Here is a 15,354-nt window from a genome sequence, read left to right as displayed (position 1 = left end):
TTCTTCTTGGTAAACCTTTAGTCAGTCATCCATTCATACCAATGTAATAGGCTTTACTAATGAAATGTTTAGTATTTATGAATTATAATTGTTTTTGAAATACTTCTTATACATATTTACAATTCAATTTGATTGAAGTGTCAAATGAGATGGATTTCTGGTTGAGAACAGAATTATTTTGGTACTGGTGAAGGTGAGAAGGTATTACAATATACAAATAATTCCATGTACTTTTTCATACAGAGTGTATGCAAAGAAATATATAATGCAACAACAACTGCCTTTTATTGGTCCAATTATAAGTCTTTAAATATACTTTGGCATAAGCCTATTGTAATGATGGAAATCTTCCATTGAAATTAATAGTAATACCCTTCATAATTGGTAGACTGAAAAAATGAATTGGTTTTCATCTTATCAAGATGTAAAGTTAACCACTTGAAGTTGAGGTTGTCTGTGATCAATTGTGTGTACATAGAACTAAGTGCGTAGTTGCGTAAGCTCAAATTGCACTGTTCAAGAAGCGTACAGCAGCACTGGAGGGAAAGAAATATAGCTCCCTTTGTTTTCACTTGAAGTACCATATCTCTCCCTTGTGAAAGGTATACACTTGTCCTAGTTTATAATTTACATGTTGCCATAACACTTCACAGTGTTCTTTTGTATTTTTTCTTTAATATTACTGCCAATTACCAAGGTTGGTTATGGTACTGTCATGTAAGTTGCACCATGTTGTACCACTAACCATAGGCTAAGATGCAAAATATTCTTCCATAAGTTTATGAAAATGTCAATTCTTGAGTTAAATTCCACTTATGTTATGCATGCATAGTCAGGCTAACTATGCTGGGTAACAGTTAAGCTAGGCATGAGTATAGCCTAGGCTAAGACTGCATGCTGTTTGGTACAAGATTGCTGTCCTATGTGAACTTTTTGTATTAATACAGGAACCAGTATAGGGTACCGGAATAAGAACCAGTGCCAGTTTTAACAATTATGGAAGGAATACTACTACGAATAAGTTGCTTTCAAAATGTATCCACTACTGTTAAGAACAAAGAAATATTAACGACTGCAGGAGTCAGCCTTTCCCTCAACCCTAACTACAAAAATAAAGATTTGTCTGTCTCCGACATCAAAAGTACCAGTTCCAGTTAAGAGCAGGTCTAGAATATTAGCCTGGGCCTAAGAGGTACACTTATATTAGCTTATACTAAGGTCTGAATTTTTACATATAGGTTAGTCTGAGTTATTGTCGTAAAATGAATGGTAGCCTCCAAATGTAAGTCAGGACAAATGACATATCGATATTACTGTATACAGTAGTACACATTAGTAATAACATTACACATAGTGGCAATGGTGTAGGATGTATTTATCTGTTGTAGATAGATATATCCCAACCCTACTTCCTAAAGTTGGCCATGAAGACATAAGGTCTGTATTTTCAGGTATGGTGATTAGGCCTATGTCACCTTAGCTTAAGGTACTGTTAGCCTATTGTATTAGCCTATGTTGACTTGTGTTCCTTGTATAACAAGACCTGCAAAATGGATGATGATGTAGAGAGAGAAGACTTCTATGATAATTTGTTGTCTGCCTTGGATACTCAAAGTTGTCAAATGCAAGATTGCATGATCAGCTTATTGACATGAAAAAGGAAATGTTCTAATTTATCAAACTCTGCACCAGTCACTCCCACACCATTCAATTCTAATGGCCATTAGATATTAACCCATTGATCACAGCATGCATAACATGACACCACACAAAAACCTAGCTTCACTACTGACAATTTATCAAATAATACGCAGCCAGTATTGCCCAGTAATCCATTTCAGGGCAGTAACACAGTCAATAGCCCCTTTTGTTCCAGTAGGTAACCTTAATAACTATTGATAATCATTCTAAGGGATTTTTCTTAAAACCAATGGATATTTTGGTGTTGAAGTTGTCAGAATTACCAGGGGTTGGGACTAAGAACAGACTTGCTAGATTTTTTAGTTAAGTAGAGTTCTGTGTTTCTGCAGATGTTGATAGAATCCAAGCAGCACTTACCAGAGTGGAACAAGAAATTGCAACATTATTGACTGGCAAAATGGGCAAAAGTGGAAATAAAATATCATGAGGTCAGTTTAAGGACATATTGAATCACCATTTTGCTTGTTCAGTTAATATTATGCAGACCTGGCAGGAAATTGAGAATGAACGTTTCAGTATAGATGAAGCCCCTTGAGGATTTGTTAACAAAATGAATTGTGAATTGTCTACTTTTGAAATTAAATTTCCTTATGATTCCCTTCCCAAAACTGACTTGTGAAAAAGAAGTTGTATAGAGGACTTATCAGTACATCCCAAGAAAGGCTCAAGGATTTCCTTGATGATACCTTTAAAAAGGTTCATTGAATATATTGGGTATGTGTATCATCATGTAGCTACAATAAGTGGAGATGTTACCCAACGTAGAGTTTTTCCTGTTAATAATTCCAGTTCACAACCACAGCCTGTAGTAAATAGTAATCCCCCTGATCCCAACTCCTTGACGAGGTGGGGGGCTTAGGGATCCACTGCAGAGAGAGTATGCCCCTTTACGCCTACTCTCTCTGCTGTGGATCCAACTGAACATTGGGACCTTTAACTCCTTTACTCCTCCTCCTTATAAATTTTCCCCTTTCCCTTCTTCTTCTTTCGTTGACGACCCTGGCATGGTTTTGGACTATTGAATTGACAGCTCTTTTAACTTGATGGAGGGTGGAGTTGGATGGCATGCCTCTCCACCCGTAAAACTAGAGTACCTGACGTGGTTGAGCGAGGGGAAATTTTTAAGTCAAGCCATGCCCACAGTGCTGGGTCCGATCTCATGGGACTGACGACCCTTAAGGCACTGTGGGTATGGCGTATATCCAGGTGAGGGACCCAGGGCAGTTACCAGTGTGTGTAACGGCATTGCCCCTCCCCTGGTTGGGCCTCCTTGGTGAGAGGGACCTCATCTTGGATGAATTTTTTTGAATACTATATATGGAGAAAAAAATTAACCTCACAACGACTTATGGCATGGCAATGGACTGTTCTCAGGATAACTCAAATAATGAAAATCAGAGTGGTATTAAGACATTATTACCATACAATAAACCCAAAAGAAATAGATATCGCCAGGACCCAACCTTGATTCACTTTGATTCTCTCTTTGGGGAGTCAAACTGGTCAAGGTTTTTGAACTTAGAAGCTGACAAAGATATATCTTTATTAAAATTAGAAAATTACCTATTGAATCGATGCCCATCGCAAGAGATGAGCATAAGACAAATTAAAAAAAGGGAATGGTTGGTTGAAACAACAACCAAAAACCAATCGGAAACTATCAATGTATAAAAAAATATAGATAACATAAATATAAAGGTTACAAGGCATGATACAATGAACAGTGTACAAGGCACAGTAGTAGTACCAAATCTTGAGGATGAAACATTAGATAGATTAATACTTTTAGATTCATTAAAGAAAAGGTACAATAATGTTGAAGACTGCGAAGTATATGAGGTCCCAAGCAGGAAAGACAAAAGTCAAACTATCAAAATAGCCAAGATAAAGTTCAGTGGCCAAACCTTACCCTTAAAAATTAAAATGCTAGGATTAAATAGGGAACTAAGACCTTATGTTCCTAAACCTATGCAATGCAAGAACTGTTGCAAATATGGTCATACAGCAATTAAGTGCAGGAATATTTATAGATGTGCCTTTTGCAGCTCGCAGGACCATAAAACACGCTGGGACTGTGGCCAACCCAAATGCGTCAATTGTGGATTAGAACATCATGCCAGATCTAAATTGTGTGCGTTCTATATCTACAATACAGAACTTAAATGACTACAAGAACGAACTGGAATGACGATAAGAGAAGCAAAGTTAGAACTGAAAGTGAGAGGATTAAATGACCCAGCTAAGAAATTTAGGTATGCAGACACCTCAAAGTCAAGCAATACCAGAACTGAGACAAATGATAATAATTGAAATAAAGAAATACCACCACAAAAAATACAAGATGAAAAGAACTCTTCAAACATACATAATATTACGACTGTGGAAAATCGATTTAGCTCATTATCGGAAATTGAAATAGATAATGACATAGAGGAAAACAAAGAAGAATTAAAATCACAAGAATGTGAAAAAACAGATAATACTACTCGAAAGAGGCAACTGGATAAGACCCCACCTAATTCCACCAAACAAGTCTGTAAAAAGATAAATAATCCACCAATCTCGCCGAAAGCTAAAGTTCAGAAACAAAACACTAATATTCCACTGTCTCCCATAGTAACAATAGTACCTCTAGGAACCGAATCACAAAATTCAGATGAAATGGAAAACCAAAATACAGGTCACTACAGTGAAAACGAAGAAATTCAACCATCACCAATTATAGGCGCCACAGGAAAAAACAAGGAAAAACAACAAACTGAGAAACATGAAGATACATGCGGCTGCAGTAAATGCTTTATAGCAATGTGCCACAAAAATAAGACTCTAACTAAAGACAGCCTAACCAACACCATAAGAAATTTCATGAGGAATAGGAGTAAGGAAAAAACAAACATCAAATCTCATGAAGAAGGTTGTATGTGTATTGAACACTTAGAATATTACAAAGAGAAACACATCAGTGTTGTAGATAATATTCTAAAAAAAATCAAAATGGAAAAATCAAATCTAGATAGTAAAAAAGTAACAGTTAACGAAAGTAAGATTCAAACTACAACAAAAAATGAATCAAGACCTACAAAAATACAAATTAACTTATAAAAAATTTTAAGAAAATATCAGCTTTAATAATCTAGGGTAATTTGACCACTTATATTACACCATTCAATCGTTATATAATTCAATGGAATATAAATGGATTATTAACGAGAATGCACTTAGGGGAAGTCCAACGACTTATTAGCGAACATGAACCAATGATTATATGTATACAACACATAGGAAAACGTGTTCCAAAAATAGGTAAATATCTATTAGCTACAACATCACAGGAAAATGAAAATAATTTAGGAACAGCAATATATGTCCATAAAATTATATACGACAAATTAGATATAGATTACACTGAATTGCAAATTTCAGCAATAACAGTGAAAATAGAAAATAATGTGTTTGATATAATTAACTTATACAATCAGCCTAATAAAAAGTATGATTTAAACAAATTACAGAAAATAATAAAAGAGTTTAAGAATCCAATATTAATTGTAGGAGATTTCAATGCGCATAACTCAATATGGGACTATAACAACATTACTCCAGATAAAGATGGAGCAAAAATAGAAAACTTAATGAACGCTAATAATCTTTGTTGTCTGAATGACAGCGAAGTAAATACATATTATTCCAGAACCCATGGAACATTTTCCACAGTAGATGTCACCCTTTGTTCAACAAATATAGTTGACAGACTAGATTGGAATATATGTGATGACTCCTACTCAAGTGACCATTTTCCCATAATAATATCCTTATTAAATAATGAACCAAAACCATATTCTCCACATTACAACATGCAAAAAGCAGATTGGGACATTTTTTACTTTCATACCGATAAAATACCGCCCTATGATTATTTGAGAAATCACAATGAGACGAACAATTTCATTGTGTCCTTCATTAAAAAGGCAGCAGACAAAGCTATTCCTCATTCAAAACCCCATAATAAAAAACTTAAAGTCCCCTGGTGGTCAGATGATCTAACTGAATTAGTACGAGAAAAACACACTCTAGCCAGAAGGTTAGATACTCTAAACAGAAGATTCAATAAAGTTAATAAATCAAAACCATTCACAGAAGAAAGTATATTAAAAATGACAATTTTACTATTAGAAATAGATGTATTAAAACCTTTATATAATAAAATATCAGCCAAATTTAGAAAAGAAGTAATAAAAGGTAAAATAATATCTTGGAGGTCCTATGTGTCAGAAATAACAAGCGAAACATCCATTCAAAAAGTATGGGAAAAATTCAGAAAAATAAATGGAACAAACATTAGACCACCCAGACAAGCTATATTAGATAATGGAAATAAAATTTTAGATCCCTTTGAAATAAGAAACATACTTGGGGCAAGTTTTGCCAAAATAAGTAGTGACGAAAATCTAGACAAACATTTTAAAAAAGTAAAAAACAAAGCAGAGTCTATTATACTTAATTTTGAGACAAAGGAAGATATATATAATAAAAAGTTCAATATGGAAGAGTTAGAATATGCTCTCTTGAACAGTAATAAATCTGCCCCTGGAGGAGATGATGTTTGCTTTGAGATGATTTGCCACCTAGCACCTTTAGCAAAATCATACTTATTAAAATTTTACAATCATTTATGGCTCCAAAACTTGTTTCCAGACAAATGGCGAAATGCAATAATAATTCCTATACCTAAACCAGGAAAAGATGCTAGTAATGCGAATAATTATAGACCTATCTCATTAACAAGTTGTATATGCAAGTTATTGGAGAAAATGGTAAATGCACGACTTACATGGCACATTCGTGAAAATAAAATTTTAAGTCCTACACAGTTTGGTTCACAGCGTAATAGGTCTACATTAGATTCTCTGTGTAGTTTGGAAGACCATATACGTAGAGGATTTGAAAGAAAACAAATTACAATAGCTGTCTTTTTTGACATTCAAAAGGCATACGACACTACATGGAGGTATGCAATATTAAAATCTTTACATAATAATAACATCCGCGGCCATCTTCCTAAATTTATTAAAAACTTTATGACTGACCGCACTTTTCAGGTGAGAATAGATAATGTTTTTTCCAAAATATTTCCACTTGAAAATGGAGTACCACAAGGTAGCGTTCTTAGTGGTACTTTGTTCACATTGGCAATTAACAACATCAGTAACATGCTACCGGTTGGAATTAAGAGTAATTTGTATATGGATAATTTTGCAATATATTACACAGCATCACGCATAAAACATGCAGAAAGAATGATTAATAAAACTATAATAAAAATAGATGAATGGGCCTCATCAGTAGGATTTAGATTTTCCATAGAAAAAACCCAAGCGGTCATTTTTTATAAAAGTAAAATTTGGAAAAAAGGTGAAGAAGCAGAATTAAAAATGAGAAACCATAATATACCAATTAGCCAAACTGCAAAATTTTTAGGTTTGATATTTGATGCACACCTCAACTGGAAAGCCCATATAACTTACATAAAATCGAAATGCAAAAGAGCATTAAACCTAATTAAAAAACTCTCTCACACAAATTGGGGAGCTGATAGACATACTCTTACTATACTTTATAAAGCAACAGTGCTATCAATTATTGATTATGGAAGTGAAATATATGGGTCAGCTTCAGAAGCAGCACTGAAAATATTAGACCCAATTCACAACGAAGGCCTAAGAATATGCACAGGAGCATTTAGATCCTCTCCAGTCTCCTCTGTACAAGTTGAATGTGGCGAACTGCCACTATCCCTCCATAGAGAATTCAGAACCTTGAAAAGTGCATTAAGAATCAAAGCAAGTGATTCACCAACTAAAAGTCTATTTGAGTTAAGGGATGTCTTTATAAACAATCATTCACCACCTTTCCCAATTAGAGCTAATAGACTGTTAGAGTCATTAAATATAAATATACAAGTACCTCCAATAGTAAAGTTACCACCCCATTGGACTATGATTAAAGTAAAGACTTGCACTCACTTGAAATATTTATCAAAAAGTTCCGTATATACCCCAGAACACCATAAACAAAAAACCATAGAACATATAAGACAAAAAAGTTCACATTATGCAATATATACCGACGGGTCCAAATCGCAACATGGCGTAGGATATGCAGCTATATCGCAGAACAAAACATATCAATTTTCTTTACCCAATCATGCCTCAGTCTTCACAGCAGAGTTGTGTGCAATTAAAGTAGCTATCAAAATTATAAAGCAAACTTCAATTAATAATTTTGTGATTTTTAGTGACTCGAGAAGTGCCATAGAAGCTCTTCAGAATTACAATCCAAAAAATAATATTGTACAGCAAATTCAATTTGAACTCCACAAATTATATAAAAATGGCAAAAATATTGAAATATGTTGGATCCCTGCTCATGTGGGGATAAGAGGAAATGAAGAGGCTGATAAAGCAGCTAAAGAAGCAGTCCAAATGATAAAAGCAAATGTAAACATCCCCACCAGTGATTATATAAGATATATAAAAACAATAATTGTAAATAAATGGCAAAACGTATGGGCTGAAAAGCCTGAAAATAATAAATTAAAACAAATAAAACAGGATGTTAACAAATGGAGTTCAGCATATCAAAGAGAGAGACATGCTCAAGTAATCCTGACACGCCTCCGTATAGGCCACACTCGTCTGACACACGGGCACTTGATGAGCAACCCACGCGACCCTGCTCCAGAGTGTTCAGAGTGCAAGGAGTTGGTAACAGTCAGACATGTCTTGTGCGAGTGTCCAAAGTATGACCAGCAGAGACTGTCAACTTTTGGAAATAAAACAATAAAAGAAATTTTGACAGAATCTTTTACATTTTCAGTAGTTCCAATTTTGACTTTTCTGAGGAACTGCAATTTAATTGATAAAATATAAGTTTTTTTTAGTGAATTTTAAAACAAAATTTCAAAAATTTAAAACTTAATTCCGAATTTTAATATATCGTTTTAGTATGTATGTAAGGGAACATGAGTAAATGTATTTATTGTGTGTGTGTTCTAGTATGAAAGCGTTTGCCTTTGTGCATTTTTTTTATTTATCCTGAATGACCAATTTGGTCCCAGTTCTGGCCTAAGGGCTAGACCTGGCATTTTATCTAATCCTTCGGGCCAGCCCTAGGAGAGCTGAAAATCAGCTCAGTGGTCTGGTAAAACTACTTTTATAATAATAATAATAATAGTAAATAGTAATGCACATAATACAACAGAATTGCAAGAGCTGAGAAAGCAAATTAGTGATTAGAGAAGTTTAGCAAGAATAAAGAAAACAGTATTGTGCTTACTGTAAGGTCAGAGATCACAAACTTTCTGAATGTCCACGTAACCCTCCAAGAGGTGTTCGTTTTGATTGTCCCAAACCAAATTGTAAAAGAGTTTCAGCAAAGTGTCCAGGACCTGTTAAGAATGAATAACTAAACCAAAGTGTCAGGTATCCTATCAATTTGACGATATACAATGTAATAATGAGTTGTGCCTTAATTGATACTGGTAGTGAAGTATGTGTAGCACAGAAGAGGCTCATAGAAACTGTAGGTTTATACTGTAACAAAATGAGAAAAATACTACAACTTACGGGAGTTACTTAATGTGTTCTCCCTGTTCTTGTTACAGTATACATATACTATTTGGAAGTTCACATTTGTTCCAGGGTGATTACCCATTTGTTTTCTGTTGTGCCTCATTGTTATCTGGACACAGACTTATGTTAGGAGCTGATTTGATTAGGTCTGCTAACAAACCCGAGGTCTTAGCAATAGGATAAATCTTCTGGCAGCAGCTGGAAACAGGTTAACAACAATCAAAGACTGTATATGCAAGGAATCTGTGGCATATGTCACCTAGTGTGTAGAAGAGGTGGACATGATCATCTTGACACATTTAGTCTTTTTCCAACCCAGGATTACTAGAGAGGTGGCTAGAGGTGGGCAGTCAACATTATAAGACCTCAGGTTCGTTAGCTATGAAAAATGCAAACTGATTAAAATTTTGTTGTTAATTCATGTGCGGAACAAACCTTCAGTCTTGACAATTGGATAGAATTGGAAGAAGGTACGAGAATCCTGAACTGACTGCAGGTTCGCCGCACCTGACCATATATATATAGATATATATTATATATATATATTTTATGTATATATACTTATATATATATATATATATATATATAAATATATATAATAATTTATATAGATATATATATATATATATATATATATATATATATATATATATATATACTATATATATATTTATATATATATATATATATATATATATAGTTATATCATATTATATATATATATATATATATATAATCATATATATGTATATATATATATATATATATTATATATATATATTATATATATATATATATAATATTATATATATATATATATATATATATATATATATATATATATATATATATATATATATATATATATATAAATTATATATAAATATGATATATAGATATATATAATATATATATTATATAGATATAGATATTAGATATATATATATATATATATATATAAATATATATATATATATTTATATATAGATATATTATATATATATATATATATATATATATATTATATATATTATGATTACGATATATAAATCTATATAAATTATAGATATATATACATACATATATATATATATCTCTATATATATAATCTATATATATCTATATTCTATCTATATATATATATATATATATCTCTATATATATATCTTCTATAATATTATCTTATATTCTATATATAAATATACATATATAAATATAGGTATCTAAAACTCAGTCCTCAGTCCTCTGGGAGTCTAACACAATGAGACATGTCCAGATTCATTGCATCCATGGAAGAAAACAAAAACATCATCTATTCAAGCAACAAACTATGCCATCCACAAGCAAGGGGTTCATCACCAATCCTCACTCCCCTTGCTAGAGAGAGGAGTATATGCTACTGAGAAGCAGATTTGTATGTTGTATGGAACATAAAAATGAAAGCTATAACAGTAAGGCTGCATAGGAATGAAGAATAGGATAAAAAGAGAAAGGAGGAGACCAGTCATCTCGCTCATTTGAGTCTTAGCCACGAATTCTGGGACAAACTTGAAGGGTACGTACCCCAACCCCTGGTGTGTTTTACAGCGTTCCCCCCTTATTTGGGGGGTTGCATATCAGACCCTGCGAATAGTTAGAATCTGCAAATAGTTTAAACCCCTATAAAAATGCTTGTAAGGACAACGTCCATCACTATTTTTATTTCACTACAACAACTTTCTAAGTTCCAATTTATATAATTTTATGTAGAATTCTCTGGCCTTTCCACCAATATAATTATCATGTATGTGTGCAGACTGCGTCTGTAGTTATTTATGAATGTGTTGGTAAAGTAACACAAATTCTCTGTAGACCTGACTCAGGTACTACATATCCATCCGCACCTATCTATGACAACTCTGGTCACCTGTAATAAATTTAGCATCAGTCATGTCTTGCATAATAATTTTCAGTTATTATACAGTTTTACTTTGTCTGCAGTATACTAAAGCTGTCGTCAATTATTTCTCGACGATGGCAGAGAAGCAACCGACGTCTCCTGGCCCCAAGTAGGTGGACCCGCCCTCCCTCGACGACCAGGGCTTCCAGAAAGTCCATAAGAAGCGAAATAAAGCTCTTATGAGTGTTATCAACTTCTCAAACCCCTCAACGTCTGCAGCACCTATTATGACCAGCAACATCGACTTTCCAGCACTTCCAAAATTCAGAGCAGTGACTTTGCAAGACCAAACGTCCCACGCTGCTGTGTTAGCACTCGAAAAGAAGCGAAACTGCAAGCCAGACTGAACCTGAGAGGGGAATTTATAATTTCCCGGAAAGATCAACAGTCTGCAGAGCTCTTGAAGAAGGATCCCTTGTGCCTCCTGTTGGACCCAGCTGCAAAGATGTCGAAGGGGATGATTTGCAAAGTCCCGAAGTACATCACCATGGAACGAATTTTGGAAGTGCCAGGCATAATGACTGCTATACGTTGTACAGTAAAGAATAAAAAGGACAAGACAGAAGAGGAAACCTTGAAAGTAGAAGCCACCTTCAAGGGTGACATAAGCCTTCATAGACCTTGGGATCCTCGGAAGATACCGAAAAGTGCCAGAGGTTTGGGAATCACAAGAGGGAGTGCACGGCCCACCATGTCTGCGGGATTTACAGCCAGCGTCACGAGACCGACATTTGCCTTGAAAAGTTTAAAACAAAGGGCCACATTGTTGCCCGATACCCAAACTGTCACCAGTCACACCATGCATGGTTTAAGGGATGCCCCGTCAGACAGGAGAAGATTTGGAGGATGAAGGGTATCCCCCTACTGCCTGCAAGACCTCAAGAACGCCAGCCATTGCCCCCAAGAAGACCTCCAAGCAAGACGAGAATTGACCCGAGGACGAATCTGCCTCCTCAACCTTCCCCTGCACAACCTCCAAAACCCCGGCATTACATCCCCAACCCCTCATCCTTTCCTTACCTCCAAACTCCTGCTCCCCAACCTCTCCGTAAAATCACCACTCCGACCCTTAAGGTTATTCCCCTGCCCCTATACATATTTCCCCGACCCCTGCGTTCATTCCCCCCACCCCACACCGCCAGTAGTTCCTGTTTTACGAGTGGAAATGGGAATCCAAACCGAAGAATCGCCAGTTGAAGAAGAGGACATGCAAACCGAAACACCGTCAACAGCTGTTTTGCATGTCGAAGCAGGAACTCAAACAGAAGAGGTCACAGTCCCACGGAGGGACATTAAAATCCAGACCTATAAACGACACCTGAGTGCTAATGGACACACTCAGACCAACGTCATTCTGCTAATCTACGATGAGTTCCATTCATTTATATATATAGAGCTCTTTACTGTAACATTGGATATGAGGAACAACTGTCAGCTGCAATCCCTCACGAAGACCATGATGTAGAGATTAGTCTCCCAGATTATCTCCTAGAAACGACGTATCGCTACAGAACTCCACCGCCTGTTAGTTGTTAACTACTTAAGTGGCAATTAACTACTTTTTCTACTACTTAACAACCTTCCCTTCCCCCCTGTTTTCGGCCGCCTCTCGTCTAACGACCGAATCCTTCAACTCAAACTATCGCTTAATCTGTTGCTAACTTTTGTTTTGCTGTTTCTATAACTGATACTTTTTCTCTATTTTCTATCATCGATCTCCACCACTTAACGATCGATGCTTTTTTTCTATCTTCGAGTAATGAAAAGTGGTACTTGAACTCCATAGAGTTATGTGCCTTTTTCCCGTTTTTCTACGACGATAACTTTTTCGATTTCCTTACTGGCTGTCTCTGACTCGCCAGGACTCGCTACTATCGATCTTTTTCTCCTACTGATGGGTACCTTAGGCTGAGGGTTTAAAGGGGTTTGTAACCTTGCCTGTTCACCTTTCCTTTCACTTTTGCAAATCATATAATTTCACTTGCATATTCCATTGATATCTTAATAAGGGCTCACCACATATCCTTAAAATCACCTTTCCGCCAGCAAAATATTCTTATGACCTACGGGCTGCTCTGTGAGCAAGAGCCCGTGCTGGCATAAGACCAGGTTAATCTCAAACAACAACAACAAGCGTCACTACCCAGATACCTGCCTCTGTCTAGTCCTCACACACTTAAAACTGCTTATTTTGTTAGTTAAAACTCGAGAGAAACCCACAAAAAATGTTTATACCTGGTTTTTATAATAGTTTTATCACAAAAAGTGCATTTTATGATTAAATCGATAAGAAAAAACAGGAATTTGTGGATATTTCTCTTAGAAAAATACCACGAATAGGGTACTTTTCCGCGAATAATGGGGGTATATGTTCCAGAGAGAAAGCACTAGCGTATTTATGGTGAATTTATGGTATGAAAATACAAATTTTATCTTATCTTGATCGCATGGATGATGTAAAATCCAATGATAAGTAAAAACAGGTATAAAGAATGAAATGTTTCTTCGCTTTTACTTCTAATTTCTTGGTGTTTTACTGATTTCAGGAAAAGATGATTTAGTAGTCGAATCCTATGGTATGACCAAAACTTTCCTGTCTTTTGCAAAGCGTGAGATAATTGAAGAAATATAAATACTTTGCTAGCTTTCTAAGCCACAGACGAAAATATGAGACATTGATTGAGCTGCCTACCTCCCGATACCAGCCAATCAGAGGCCGCCAAACAAACTTCTCGTAGGCATAATTCTCACTCAAGAATCTACCTTAAGTGAACCGACTATAGAATTCAGAATGATTTAGTCCCTCCTAGTGTTGATGTAAATACCAAGTCAAGTAATACTAGAGAAGAAAAGCTTAAGTATTTGTTTTCTTAGCAAGACAATTCCCATCTTACTGCTGATCAACAAGCAGAATTAAATGATGTGGTTGCTAATCCCTCAGTGTTCATTCTTGAAGGAAAAGAATTAGGAAAGTTTAAAGATACAAGCTCTTATTGCTGTAAGTGATCCACAGCCAGTTAGGGCCCACTTATATCGATACCCTGAAAAAGCCAAAACCCTGATTTCCACAATGTTAGAAAATATGCGAGAAAGAGGAATAAAAGAACCCTCAAGAGTGGCGTGGTTAGCCCTATTGCACTTGTTAGGAAACCTGATCACACTCAAAGAATGTGCCTTAATTACCTAACGTCAGCACATATACAAGCTGATATTCACCCTTTACCTATATAGATTAGAATAAATGGTTGAAACAGCAGCAGGAAACCATTATTATGCTTCCTTAGATTTGACAAATGCACATTATCAAGTGGAATTAGACGAAGAGAGCAGAGATTTAACAACTTTTAGTGATGGAGTCTCACTGTATAGATTCAAGCGCCTTCCTCTTGGATTAAGTTGCAGTCCAGCTATAATTTCACTATCATGTCTACAATCTTGCCTCCTCTGGTTAAGAAAGGGTGGGTTATAGAATTACTTAGATGATATTGCTGTAGGGTGAAGTGGGTGAATACCGACCAAGGGGGAACACCAACCAAATGTTCTGGTATGAAAACTATTTAAAATTTTGCGCCGAAACTCACCACCAACACAACAACCATCTCAGTGAACAACATGAAAGCAACAGGTTTACGCCAGCACGACGTCTGTGTTTATAGGGTAGGAAAATTGATTTTTTGGATGTCTGTTGTAAGTCTTCACGCTTCTCATAGTGTCTCACGTCCATGAACATGGTGGGATTTTTTCTAGGTAAGTTTCATTATGATATTTAGCCCTATTGACATGTTATCAAGTGAAATGAAGTGTGTCCTTTCGAAGTGGCTGCCAGGCATTGTCATAAAAAAAAATGGTGCGGGACTACCAACCGTAAACATGCTGGGAAACATCAACCCCTAACACAAATGCATGAAATTATGAATATTTTGAAATATTTTTGAAGTTTTGAATATTTTGAAATGTCGGATATTTTTTAAATACATAAAAAAGTGGAAGTGTTTTTTTGTGTAAAGTTGAAGGTGATATTTAGTGGATTGTGATCCAATATCAGTGTCATTATGCTATAAACATTTTCTCTCAACCCGAGGT

Source organism: Macrobrachium nipponense, chromosome 41 (assembly GCF_015104395.2).
Source record: "Macrobrachium nipponense isolate FS-2020 chromosome 41, ASM1510439v2, whole genome shotgun sequence".
Taxonomy (NCBI): domain Eukaryota; kingdom Metazoa; phylum Arthropoda; class Malacostraca; order Decapoda; family Palaemonidae; genus Macrobrachium; species Macrobrachium nipponense.
The sequence above is the reverse complement of the archived record's forward strand: the minus strand, read 5'-3'. Positions refer to the sequence as shown.